Source organism: Hemitrygon akajei, chromosome 1 (genome assembly GCF_048418815.1).
Source record: "Hemitrygon akajei chromosome 1, sHemAka1.3, whole genome shotgun sequence".
NCBI classification, from domain to species: Eukaryota; Metazoa; Chordata; class Chondrichthyes; order Myliobatiformes; family Dasyatidae; genus Hemitrygon; species Hemitrygon akajei.
The window spans coordinates 156,607,585-156,621,159 of record NC_133124.1 but is presented as its reverse complement, the minus strand read 5'-3'; the positions used below and the strand labels follow the sequence as shown (position 1 = coordinate 156,621,159).

Below are 13,575 nucleotides of genomic sequence, written 5' to 3'. Positions count from 1 at the left end.
AACTGATCTGAGCATAGTACTCCAAGTGGGTTTTGACCAGGGTCGGATATAGCTGCAATATTACCACTCAGCTCTGAACTCAATCCCATGATTGATGAAGGCCAATGCACAGTCTGTCTTCTTAACCACAGAGTCAACCGGCGTAGCAGCTTTGGGTGTCCTATGGACTTGGACCACAAGATCCCTCTGATCCTTCACACTACCAAGAGTCTTACAATTAATGCTATATTCTGGCATCATATGTGACCTACCAAAATGAACCACCTAACACGTATCTAGGTTGAACTCCATCTGATACTTCTCTGCCCATTTTTTGCATCCTATCAAAGCTCCACTGTAATCTCTGACAGCCCTCCACACTATCTGGTCGCCTCACTACAGGAATGATGAGCAAGCCATGGGATGGGTGCAGAGGAGATTTACAAGGATATTGCCTGGATTGGGGAGCAGGCCTCATGAAAACAGCTCGACTGAACTCGGCCTTTTCTCCTTGGAAGGACGGAGGATGAGAGGTGACCTGATAGAAATGTATAAGATGATGAAAAGCATTGATCGTGTGGATAGTCAGACGATTTGTTCCCAGGGCTGAAATTGTTGCCATACGAGGACACAGGTTTAAGGTGCTGGGGAGTAGATACAGAGCAGATGTAAGGAGTAAGTTTTTTACTCAGAGTGTGGTGAGTGCGTAGAATAGGCTGCCGACAACGGTGGTGGAGGCGGATACGATGGGGTCTTTTAAGAGGCTTTTGGATAGGTACATGGAGCTTAGTAAAATAGAGGGCTATGTGTAACCGTAGTAATTTCTCAGGTAGTGACATGTTCGGCACAAATTTGTGGGCCAAAGAGCCTGCATTATGCTGTAGGTTTTCTATGTTTCTACTGTGCCTCTCCAAATGTTCATAAATCTTGCCTTTCAGGGTCTTCTCCATCAACGCACCAATCATTGGATTTGGGTTGTATCGATGTTGGTTTGAATGAAAATCCAACTTGATTTCATGACGAGAAACTGGATCAACCCGGACATTTTTGCCTGGAGGACTGACTTACTGAGGTTTATGAAATCACAAAATGCACAAAATGTACAGGTGGATGGTTACAGTCCTTTTCCAAGCGTCACGAAGTCTAAACCTGGAGGACAGAAGTTTCTGGTGAGAGTAAGTGAAACGAGCTGTTGAAGGAAATGGCGGAGGACGATGTAATTAAAACATTTAAAGGACAACAGCTTACAACAGAGGTAAGTGTTTGATAGGAATTATTTCAAGGGATGAGGACCAAATGTCAGCAAATGGATCGTGTTCAGGGTACCAGCTAGGTTTGCAGAGATATTTTTGTCCGAAGGGCCTCTGTCCCTGCAACTAATCAGGAAGAGCAGGATCTTCCAGCGCAGCAGGTCTGCACGCTCTGAAGTCAGGAAGTGTTCCTGCAGCCGAGTCAGAAATCCCAGTGTATCTGACACCTCTCAATGTCATGTTGCATCGAAATCCCCATCTTATTGAGAACATTTGCCTGACAATTATTTATACTTCACCACAGGATAGAACATAAAACAGTATGTGCAGGAACATGCCCTTCGGCCCATCATCTCTGTCCTGACTACTTATTTATATTTACTCATCTTTTCACCCTCCTCCTCTACACATCTATTTGTTGACCAGCGCCTTTGATGCTCACCCAATTCAGTTGGTCCACGGTCCAACATCAGGAACAGAATCGAGAGAAGCCATTTAGCCCCTCACTTGTTCTGTCACTAAATAAGAGAAACATCACTTCACGGTGCTAATGTGGCTTTCAATGTATCCCCATTCCATTCGCAACCAAACCTCTACCCAGTCAGTTCAGATGGCAGCAACATCCCCTCCACAATTTCCATCAGCATAGGTGTATCACAAGGCTGTGTGCTTCGCTCTCACCAACCCCACCCCGACTCCCAGATCGAAGCGTTTTATACTGGTGACTGTGAGGCGAAGCACAGCTCTAATGCCACATTTAAGTTTGTTGATAGCACCACTGCTGTTGGCTGAATTGAATTTGGTGATGAATCAGCAGAGAGGAGGGAGATTGAAAATCTGGCTAAATAGTGTCAGTATAACAACCTTTCATTCAGTGTCAGCAAGTGCAAGCAACTGATTATTGACCGTTAGGGGGATGAAACATGATCCAGTCCTCATCGGGGATCAAAGATCAGCAACCTTAGATTCCTCCATGTTCTTATTTTAGAGGATCTGTCCTCTGCAATTACATGGAACGCACAATAGCGTCTCAAATTTGTTAAGTTTGTAAGATACAACATGACAACTAAAACCTTTAAAAACTTCTGCAGATGTATGCGGGAGAGTTCGTTCAGCGGTTGCACCATAGCTTGGAATGGAAACACCAAAGCTCTTGAAAGAGAAATTCTACAAAAAGTAGTGGATACGTCCCAGAACATCACGGGTAAAACCCTCCTTATAATGGAGCACATCCTAATGGAGTGTCATTGCAGGAAAGCAACATCCATGAACATGGAGACCAATACACAAATCATGCTCTCTTCTCACTGCTGCGACCGGGAAGAAGATGCATGAGGCTTAGGATCCACACCTCCAAGTTCAGGAAGAGTTATCACACCTCAACCATCAAGCTCTTGAACCAGAAGGGATAACCTTGCACAAATTTACTCACCCCTTTCACCGAATCACAGCTCATCTTCGTCACATTTATTTATTGTTTATTATTATTTCATTTTTTCTTTCTTTTACTTTTTCATTAGTATTTGCACGGTTTGTTGTCTTTTGCATATTGTTTCTTTTAATCGTCCTGCTGGGTGTGGATTTTCATCGATTCCATTATGGTTCTTTGATTTACTGAACATTTCCACAAAATATCGAATCTCAGGATTCTGCATGGTGACATTCTTATACATCAATAATAAATTTACCTTGCATATATAAGTTTGCTGATGTCACAACTATTGTTCGTGAGATATATTAGCAAGTTGAGTGGTGTTGCAGCTACAACCCTGTACTTAATATCATTAAGACGAAGGAATTGATTGTGGACTTCAGGAAGTGGAAGTAGAGGGAGCACACACATAACCATATAGCAATTACAGCACGGAAACAGGGTATCTTGTCCCGTCGACCTGCACTCAGCCCACAACCCTCCATTCCTTTCCTGCCCATATGCCTACCCAATTTTAATTTAAATGACAATATCGAACCTGCCTCTACCACTACTACTGGAAGCTCGTTCCACACAGCTACCACTCTCTGAGTAAAGAAGTTTACTCTCGTGTTATCCCTAAACTTTTGCCCCCTAAATCTCAACGCCTGTTCTCTTATTTGAATCACCTCACACTTATCAGCATTAAAATCAATCTGCCATCTTTCAGCCCACTCTTCTAACTGGCCTAAATCTCTCTGCAAGCTTTGAAAACCTACTTAATTATCCACAATTCCACCTATCTTAATATCATTTGCAAACTTTCTAATCCAATTTACCACCCCATCATCCAGATCATTAATATATATGACAAATAACATTGGACCCAGTACAGATCCCTGAGGCACGCCAGTAGGCACCGGCCTCCAACCTGACAAACAGTTATTCACCACTACTCTCTGGCATCTCCCATCCAACCACTGTTGAAACCATTTTACTACTTCAATATTTTTACCTAATGATTGAACCTTCCTAACTGACCTTCCATATGGAACCGTGTCAAAGATCTTACTGGTCCATATAGACAACATGCACTGTTTTACCCTCGTCAACTTTCCTAGCAACCTCTTCAAAGAATTCAATATGATTTGTCAAACATGACCTTCCACGCACCAATCCGTGTTGACTGTTCCTAATCAGACCTTTTCTATCCAGATAATTATATACTCGTTCTCTAAGTATACTTTCCATTAACTTACCCACTACTGATGTCAAACTTACAGGCCGATAATTGCTAGATTTACTCTTGAACCTTTTTTAAACAATCTAACTACATGAGCAATACGCCAATCCTCCGGCACAATCCCGTTTATAATGACATTTGAAATATTTCTGTCAGAGCCCCTGCTATTTCTACACTAACTTTCCTTATGGTCCTAGTGAATATCCTGTCAGAACCAGGAGACTTATCCTCTTTTATATACCCTACAAGCGCTCGGACTTCCTCTTCTTTAATCATCATAGTTTCCATAACTTCCCTACTTGTTTCCCTTACCTTACGCAATTCAACATCCTTCTCCTTAGTGAATACCGAAGAAAATAAATTGTTCAAAATCTCCCCCATCTCTTTTGGCTCCACATATAGCTGTCCACTCTGATTCTCTATGGGACCAATTTTATCCCTCACAATCCTTTTGCTATTAATATAACTGTAGAAACCCTTTGGATTTATTTTCACCTTACTTGCCAAAGCAAACTCATATCTTCTTTTAGCTTTTATAATTTCTTTCTTAAGATTCTTTTTACATTCTTTATATTCCTCGAGCACCTCATTTACTCCATGCAGCCTGTATTTATCGCAGATTTCTCTCTTTTTCGGAACCAATTTTCCAACATCCCTTGAAAACCATTGCTCTCTGAAACTTTTAACCTTTCCTTTCAACCTACCAGGAATATAAAGATTCTGCATCCCCAGTATTTGACTTTTAAATCACCTCCATTTCTCCATTACATACTTCCCATAAAACAAGTTGTCCCGATCCACTCCTTTTAAATCCTTTCGCATCTCCTCAATGTTAGCCTTTCTCCAATCAAAAATCTCAAACCCGAGTCCAGTCCTATCCTTCTCAATAATTACTGTATATTGAATATAATGGCATCGTGATCACTGGACCCGAATTGCTCCCCGACACATAGCTCCATTACCTGAACTATTTCATTCCCTAACAGAAGATCCAACACTGCCCCTTCTCTGGTTGTTACCTCTATGTATTGCTTCAATAAGCTACCCAGCGCAAATTTCCACCCAAATCTGCCAGTCCTTTTACAGTATGGGCTTCCCAGACTATGTGTGGAAAATTAAAATCTCCCACAATCTCAACCCTGTGCTTACTACAAATATCTGCTATCTCCTTAAAAATTTTCTTCCTCCAAATCTCGCTGCCATTAGATGGTCTATAATACACCCCTATAAGTGTTACTACACCTTTCCCATTCCTAAATTCCACTCAAATAGTCTCCCTAGACGAGCCCTCTAATCTATTGCACTAACGAGGTGTTAATGGCCAATTTCCGGAGTAAGACAGCCGAGTACCAGAAGGGGCCATGGCAACCAGAGCACCGCTATAATATTTTCTCCGACAAGCAATGCAACACCTCCTCCTTCTTCTTCCTCTGATTCTATCACACCTGAAGCAACGAAATCCAGGAATATTTATTTGCCGATCAAGCCCCTCCTGCAACCATGTTTCACTAATAGCTAAAACATCATATTTCCAGGTATCAATGCTCTAAGCTCATCCACCTTTCTTACAATGATCCTAGCATTATAATAAATGCATTTAAGAAATTCTCCAACTCTTACTGTTTGTCACTAACGCTGCAAACAGCTTTACCATCTTTTTCTTCCTTCTCCCATACAGCTGATCCTATACTCTGTAACTAGTTTAACTCCTCTGGATTTGTCCCCCTCCAGTTCAGATGTAAACCGTCTCGCCGGAATGGGTCCGACCTTCCCTGGAAAACTGCCCACTTATCTATAAATCTGAAACCCTCCTTACTGCACCACGTCTTCAGCCACATGTTGATCTGTGCTAACTTACTATTGCTAAACCCGCCTGCACGACGCTGGTATCAATCCTGAGAGGTCCTGTCCTGTCCTTTAACTTGGCGCCTAACTCCATAAACTCACCTTTCAGGACCGCCGTGGATCAGGGACTGTTGTCCTCCTCACTTTTCACACCAGTCTTCATAACTGGATCAGAAATTAAAAGTGTGAGAAGTTTCCATTTCCTGCCTGTCAACATCTCTGAGGAAATATCCTGTGCCTAACATATTGATGCAGTTACAATGAAGACAAAACATCGGCTATATTTTATTCGGAGATTGAGGAGAATCGGTCTGTCACTAAAGAGCATTTTGTGGAGAGCATTCTAACTGGTTGCATCACTGCCTGGTATGGAGAGGCCACTGCATAGGATCGGAAAATGCTGCAGAAGTTTGTAAACTCAGCTAGCTCCTTCATGGGCACTAGACTCCACAGCATCAAGGACACATTCAAATGCTGATGCCATTCAAAAGGTGGCATCTGTCATTAAGGACCCCCATCACCCAGGACATGCCTTCGTCTCATTGCTGTCATCAAGGGTGATGTTCAGAATCCTGAAGTCACAATCAACATTTCAGGACCAGTCTGATCCTCCCCGCCATCAGATTTCTGGATGGACAGTGAACCCATAAACACCTCCTCAGTATTTCCTACTCTGTTTTTCCAATAGTTCTTAATTTTAGTTTTATACATACTTATTTTAATTTACAGTTTTTATTACTATGTATTGCAATGTCACAAAACAGCAAAATTCACCACATATGCCAGTGATATTAAAACTGATTCTGATACACAAACACACACAGCTGGGCTCAGACATACAACACTCCCACGTTCCGCCCTTTGTGACACCCTGCTTGCACCGTGCCCACCGGTACGAAGCTCAAACTGTTGCAACACCTGTCCTTTAAATTCATAGCTGAAGGTGTGTTGTATCTGTTCACTGTTTGAATTGGAGAACATTGAATGGGAGGGAAAGTTTGAATACAATATGAAAGGTCTCCAATAAAGGTATACGGGGTCCTGGTGAGAGTGTACATGGAACACTGTACATAGGTCTGGTCCCCTTCCCAGTGTCTGCTTGTAGAATGCGGTGAAGGCTTCCCAGATTGATTTGGAGGGTGGGGTGAGGTAGAGTCCTCAGGGAGATTAAACTGACTGGGACTGCCTCAAAATTAGACAAATCACAAGTGGAAACTGGCCTTCCATTGAAGGTGGGACAGACATGGGTAAAGTTAGAAAGTTTCTTCAGGACATCAGAAAGAAATAACGTTTTCCACCCTGAGACGTAGAAAGTCCTGTCCTGTATTTTCCCTGCAGCCACGGGTCGTTCATCACCACAAGAACACTAGAACACTAGAACACCACATCACAGTACAGGCCCTTCGACCCTCGATATTGTGCCGACCCATATATTCCTTTATAAAAAGTACTAAACCCACATTACCACGTAACCGAGTATTTTTCCTTCATGCATGTGCCTGTCTATGATGCTCTTAAATACCCCTAATGTTTTAGCCTCCACCACCATCCCTGGCAAGTCATTCCAGGCACCCACAACCCTCTGTGTAAAAAACCTACCCCTGATGTCTCCCCTAAAATCTCTCCCTTAATTTTGTACATATGCCCTCTGGTGTTTGCTATTCGTGCCCTGGGAAACAGATACGGACTATCCACCCTATCTATGCTTCTCCTAATCTTGTAGACCTCTATCAAGTCCCTTCTCATCCTTCTACGCTCCAAAGAGAAATGTCCCAGGTCTGCTAACTTTGACTCATAAGACTTGTTCTCCAAACCAGGCAATATCCTGGTAAATCTACTCTGCACCCTCTTCATGGCTTACACATCCTTCTTATAATGAGGTGACCAGAACTGATCACAATACTCTAAGTGTGATCTCACCAGAGATTTGTAGAGTTGCAACATTACCTCTCTACTCTTGAACTCAATCCCCCTATTAATGAAGCATAGCATCCCGTAGGCCTTCTTAAATATCCTATTAACCTATGCAGCCTGTTTGAGGAATGTATGGATTTGAACCCCAAAGTCCCTCTGTTCATCCTCACTCTTAAGTATCCGGCCATTAACCTTGTAATCAGCCTTCTGGTTTGTCTTTCCAAAATGTATCACCTCTCACTTGTCCGGATAGAACTCCATCTGCCACTTTTCTGCCCAAATCTGCATCCTGTCTATATCCTCTTGTAACCTTCGACAACCTACAGATCCATCCACAACTCCTCCAATCTTTGTATCACTTGCAAACTTACTCTCCCATCCTTCCACCTTTTCATCCAGGTCATTTATAGAAATCACAAAGAGTAGATGTTTCAGGACAGATCCTTGCAGCACTTCACTAGTAACCGACCTCCAGGCAGAATACTTTATTTCCACTACTAACCTCTGCTTTCTTCCTGCAAGCCATTTTTTTTTAATGCAAACAGCCAAGGTTGCACTGACACATGCCTCATGACTTTCTGGATGAGTCTTCCGTCGGGTACCTTGTCAAAAGCCTTGCTACAATCCATGTAGACCATATCTATCGCCCTACCCTCATCAATTTCTTTTGTTATCTCTTCAAAAAACTCAATTATGTTCGTGAGGCACGTCCGTCCCTTCACAAAGCCATGTTGACTACCTTTGAGTAGACTGTACTTATCCAAATGCTCGTAGATCCTATCTTTAAGAATTCTTTCCAGTAGTTTACAGACCACCGATAAAACTTGTTGGTCTATAATTCCCATGATTCTCCCTATTACCTTCTTTTTTTTTTTTAAAAAAAAGGGAACTATATTTGCCAATCTCCAATCCCAAATCCAATCCCAAGATCATTGTTACTGCTCCAGGTATCTCTTCTCTCAATACCCACAGCAACCTGGGGTATATCACGTCCGGCCCTGGGGACTTATCAATCTTGATTTTTTTAAGAAGATGCAGCATTTCTTATTCCTTAATCTCCACATTTTCACATGGAGAATGGTTTCCAGGTTACTCAGGGAAATAACAACGTATATTGCTGAGACTCTGAACACATTCTGCCAATCCTTCTTGTGTGTGTCTGTGAGGAGCTTTGCCAGGCCGGTTATGCTCTGTGTGCTTCTGCTGAGATGAAATGTTGAATGATGTCAATGCTGGTTGGGTTGTCCGGGCTCATTCTCACAATGCTTCAAAGAGGTCACTCGCATTTCTGCTTAAATCAGAACTACCTCCGTTTCATAAGCTCTCGGGGTATCCTCGGAACATTTTTCACGTTTCCCCCTTGGCTGTCCTTCCGCAATAACTTGGCGTGCACGTTCTCTAATTGTGAACATTTCTCTTAATGATTCCGCTTCTGCCGAGGGTTGTGTTCGCCTGTTCCATATCCACGTACGTGAAATGTTTACTTTCTTTTGTTATCCTTTCAAATGCCACTCGGAGTTTGTGGCAGGTTCAATGGGGCTGAAAAAGATAACGCATTATCGAGACTTCAATAAATAGCGTACATATAAGAATGAAAAGTATAAGATGGAGACGGTGAGCCTTGTAACATGATTTGAAGCTGTAATCACTCACTCAATGTCGACAAGCAGGATGAGGGATGCATTAATAGGGCTTTGGGCTGCTGATCTCTCTGCAAACGCTGCGCCCTGGGTAACAATAAGAAACGGGAATCTGCGCTTCAGCTAAACATGGGGGGCGTCAAGGACACTTATTTCACGACAGCTGAAATTATGCAGAGTTTATAGATGATGCATCATTCAGCTCTTTTTCCCTCAACATGTACGAAGTTCACGAGTCAACAGCCATCATTATCTGTTGATACAAGAGATTTCCGAGAGGGTGTGTATATATGCATATCTCGACTGAAATTGAACACTTTTATTACTTTCTGACCCCTGCAGTCCCATTTGTGATGGTTCTACTGACGAATGGCTTCACCGTCAGGCACGTCTTAGTCTCCAGCAGAGCTCGCAGAAGACTCAGGATTCCCGGAAACGGGCAGTGTGCCAGAGATCCGGAGATGCAGAAACGCAGGAAATCGCTCGCTTTATTGTTGATCGTCTCGGGGAATTTCATCCCGTTGTGGGCACCTTTCACTCTGTATTATGCGTGTTATCGGCTGTTTTTTTGTCAGCACGTTTAAGCTTCAGCCACATTCGCTGCGACAGCTGGGCATCATTTTGCAGCTTCTGAGCTGTTGTACAAACACGGCTTTTACGCCTTTACACCAAGGAAATTCAGGGAGCAGCAAATAAATGTAGTAAAATCTCCGCTTGCACTCATTGTTGCGAGGAAGTCGTGAGTTAGCGGCCTCATTCACCCGGACCTAACCAACGTTCCATACTTTGCAGGTATCTTCTGTCCGACTGGGCCGGCGCAAACCTTGTTCCACTCAGAACTCCCAAGCAGTAATTACGTACAGAGGTCCCTCACACAGCCGCAGTGTGTTTACTTCATTTGCCAGTTGTCTTCCCATTTCTGCTCCATCACAGCACCCTACAAATTTAAAGGGCATTGTGTTTCACAGATCCACCGTGCGGTCCTTTTGCCCGCGCGCGTACACCTATCCAGCTACGATACTATGGTCCTGAGTCTATGTTCCCGAGCCCATCCGTTCAATCCCTACAATGACGACTAAATTGGTGCTGCTTCCTGCACCCACGCTGAGCTCGTCAATTTCATCTACGACGCCGGCAACTTTCCCCACCGCCTGCAGATATACTGGACCCCATTCTGACAACTGCCTCGATTGTATACCTCTCCTTCCCAACTTCAGAGGCACATTGCAAAGCCACTGATCCTCCCTGCAATCTTGGCTGTATCTCCTGCATCAGTAACATGTAAGACAGCGCTATTACATTCTGTCAATTCTTTGTATGAACAGTTCCTCTTAGGACATTGCGGATGGGGTGAAGTGGTGCAGGGGGAGTCCGATATATTACAGTAAACAGAAATTCCCTTCCACCATGATTGGCAAAGACATCATCATTGTCAGCTCTATTTTCATCAAGTGTACCATTACCCCATCCCACCACATATAATAAAGGAGATATGGTCTCCGTGTCCTCAACTAACGCACCACAAGCCTCCGCATGCAAGATATGTACCGTAACCTCCATCATCTTCAGAGCGACTGTACCGCCAGGCACGTCTGTCCTTCCCGCATCACCAGCTTCGCTAATCGTGCTCTGCGCGATTCTATTGTTTACTCGTCGCTCCCCACAGTCGGTCCGTATTCCTGCAACCTTTCTCAACACTACATCTATCATACACTGTCTCTCCTCCGGGATTAAGACCCTCAGCTGTCCTTTCAGATGAAGAGATACTTTCACCTGCGAAACCTTCCGGGTCATCGTTTGAATCCCGTGCTCCTAGTTCGGCCTCTGCTACCTTAGTAGGACCCGACGTAGATTGAGGGACAGCATCAAGGGCCCATTTACTCAATCTGCCGCCGTGCTACGGATTTCTATGTGTCCATCTATTTCAGTCGCACTTCACATTCCGGCACCGGCAAGTCTAGCTTACAATTCTGCCGCGATAATTCTGACGCATGTTCAAGGACTAACACTTCATAATGCCTCTGGTAGTCTCTAGCCTTATTACGTGCAAATCCATTTCTCTTATCGCCGGGAAACAATCTCGTCTATTTCCTCACCGCTCTCCCCTTTGTTTTCCAGCAATCAGTTGAGCTTCTCACGCGTTCTCGGCCGCCACGCCCTCATTACACGTTTATCGCCATCCTCTCGTTTCCGAGCTCTGTACTTAATTCCATGGTCCACTGAGCTATCATTTTCGTCTTCCTCAACTCTTTCGTCTTACAGCTATCAACTCCTGGCTTGATCTATGATTCCCTTTCAACCTGCCTTCCCTACCAACTGCCTTTCCAATCTGCTGAACTATCGTTTTTCCCTCCAGCTTCTGCTTCTCCGCTTACCGGACCTTTTGCATTCCGTTTGGCTTCTGCCTATTTCATTTCCAACCGTAATGGAGTGCCTCGGACAGAAATGCCGACGTCCCATTTCGCTTTCTCAATGCTGCCTGATATGCTGAGTTCCTCCAGTAATTTGTTCGTTTTGATCATGATTACCATCATCTACAGAATCTTTTAGCTGTCCCATTCAACAGCCAATTAAATTGATGAGGAAATGGGGGGATGGGTTAGTAAGTTTGCTATTGACACTAAATTTGGGGGTGTTGTGGATAGTGTGGAGGGCTGTCAGAGTTTACAGCTGGACATTGATAGGATGCAAAACTGGGCTGAGAAGTGGCAGATTGGAGTTCAAACCCAAATAAGTGTGAAGTAGTTCATCTTAGTAGATTAAATATGATAGCAGAATATAGTATTAATGGTACGACCCTTGGCAGTGTGGAGCATCAGAGGGATCTTCGGGTCTGAGTCTATAGGACGCACAAAACAGCTGCGCAGTTTGATTCTGTGGTTAAGAAGACCTTCATTAATCGTGGAACTGAATTTAGGAGCCGAGAGGTAATGTTGCAGCTATATAGGATCCTGGTCAGACACCACTTGGAGTACTGTGCTCAGTTCTGGTCGCCTCACTACAGGAAGGATGCGGAGCCGTAGAAAGGGTGTAGAAGAGGATTACAAGGATGTTGTCTGGATTGCGGAGCATGCCTTATGAAAACATGTTGAGTGAACGCGGCCTTTTCTCCTTGGAGCGACGGAGGATGAGAAGTAATAGATCACTTCTATCTGACGGCGAGGACAACTAAATAGCTAGATGGAGAGGTTACTAAGACAGCGTCCGGTCTCACCAATGCCGAGGAAGTCTCACATCGGAGCACCGGTGAATACACTTAACGCCCAATGGTTTGCATGTGAAATATTGCCGCTTCGGCAGGGCAGTTTTGGCCACTGGAGAGTAACGTGGGAATTAGTATTGTGGTAGAGGTGATACTTTTACTGACGTTCTTGCAAAAACTTCTTTTTGCGTTATGTGTTGCCGAATCTCAGCGATGCCTACAGCATTTGCGTTTTCTTCTTTTATCCGACACGAAGTTGTTTCCAGTGAGTTGACTCCTCTGGGTCGTCTCTATTGTTGGGGCTAGAGGCGAATCGATTTGGCTGACCCTTGACATCACAAGGTATCTCGTGGTAGTGTTGTACATTATTGTTCAACTTCAGCTGTTACGAATTATTCTGCACCGCTGTTGTTTTACTTCAATGCACGCGATAAAGTTTTATTCTCTTTGAAGACTATGCATGACAAGCTTTTTAAGGAACATCCAATTCATTGTTTTACGGTACATGCCACAATAATAAAACAAATCGGATTACAATCGTCCCACTGAGAGTCACGGATCACATGTGAAACAGGGTGATCACTACAGGGGTTTAGCCTCTAACAAACGGCCCACGGTGTGCTTCCTGGTCTACAGCACATCCCCTTCTCTTGCCGCCCTTAAAACAAATCTCATCCTCTTCCTCACAGCTCTCCCTATTCTTTCCCCTCAGTCTGGTGTGTTTCTCGCGCGTTCTCTCCACCCACATCCTCATGACGTGCTCACTAGCATCGAATCTCCTTATTTGATTCAATGGACTTCTGTCCTTTCAGATTCCGCTTCCCACGTCTTCCAGCTATCGGCTCCCGGCTTCATTTATGATTCTCTTTCATCCCGTGTCCCCATTCACCCGCCTTCCCACTCCACTAGAATTCAATTTCCAGCTTCAGGTCCTTCCAGTAACTGTTCATGTAGGTGCTTACAGTGAGTTGACCCCTTTTATGGTTTCCTCTCTTGTTTCCCTCTTACATTTTGTGTATATGAATAAATGTTTCATTTTTTAAAATATTATTGGCTAGCATAATTTTGTATCCATTCTTTAACTTCTCAGT

General features: G+C 43.8%; 1 pseudogene; it reads right to left on the bottom strand.

Moving 5' to 3' along the window:
* Positions 1–9,799, bottom strand: part of LOC140724919 (uncharacterized) — a 47,222-nt pseudogene extending 37,423 nt beyond the window's left edge.
* Between the last annotated feature and the right edge of the window lie 3,776 nt (positions 9,800–13,575).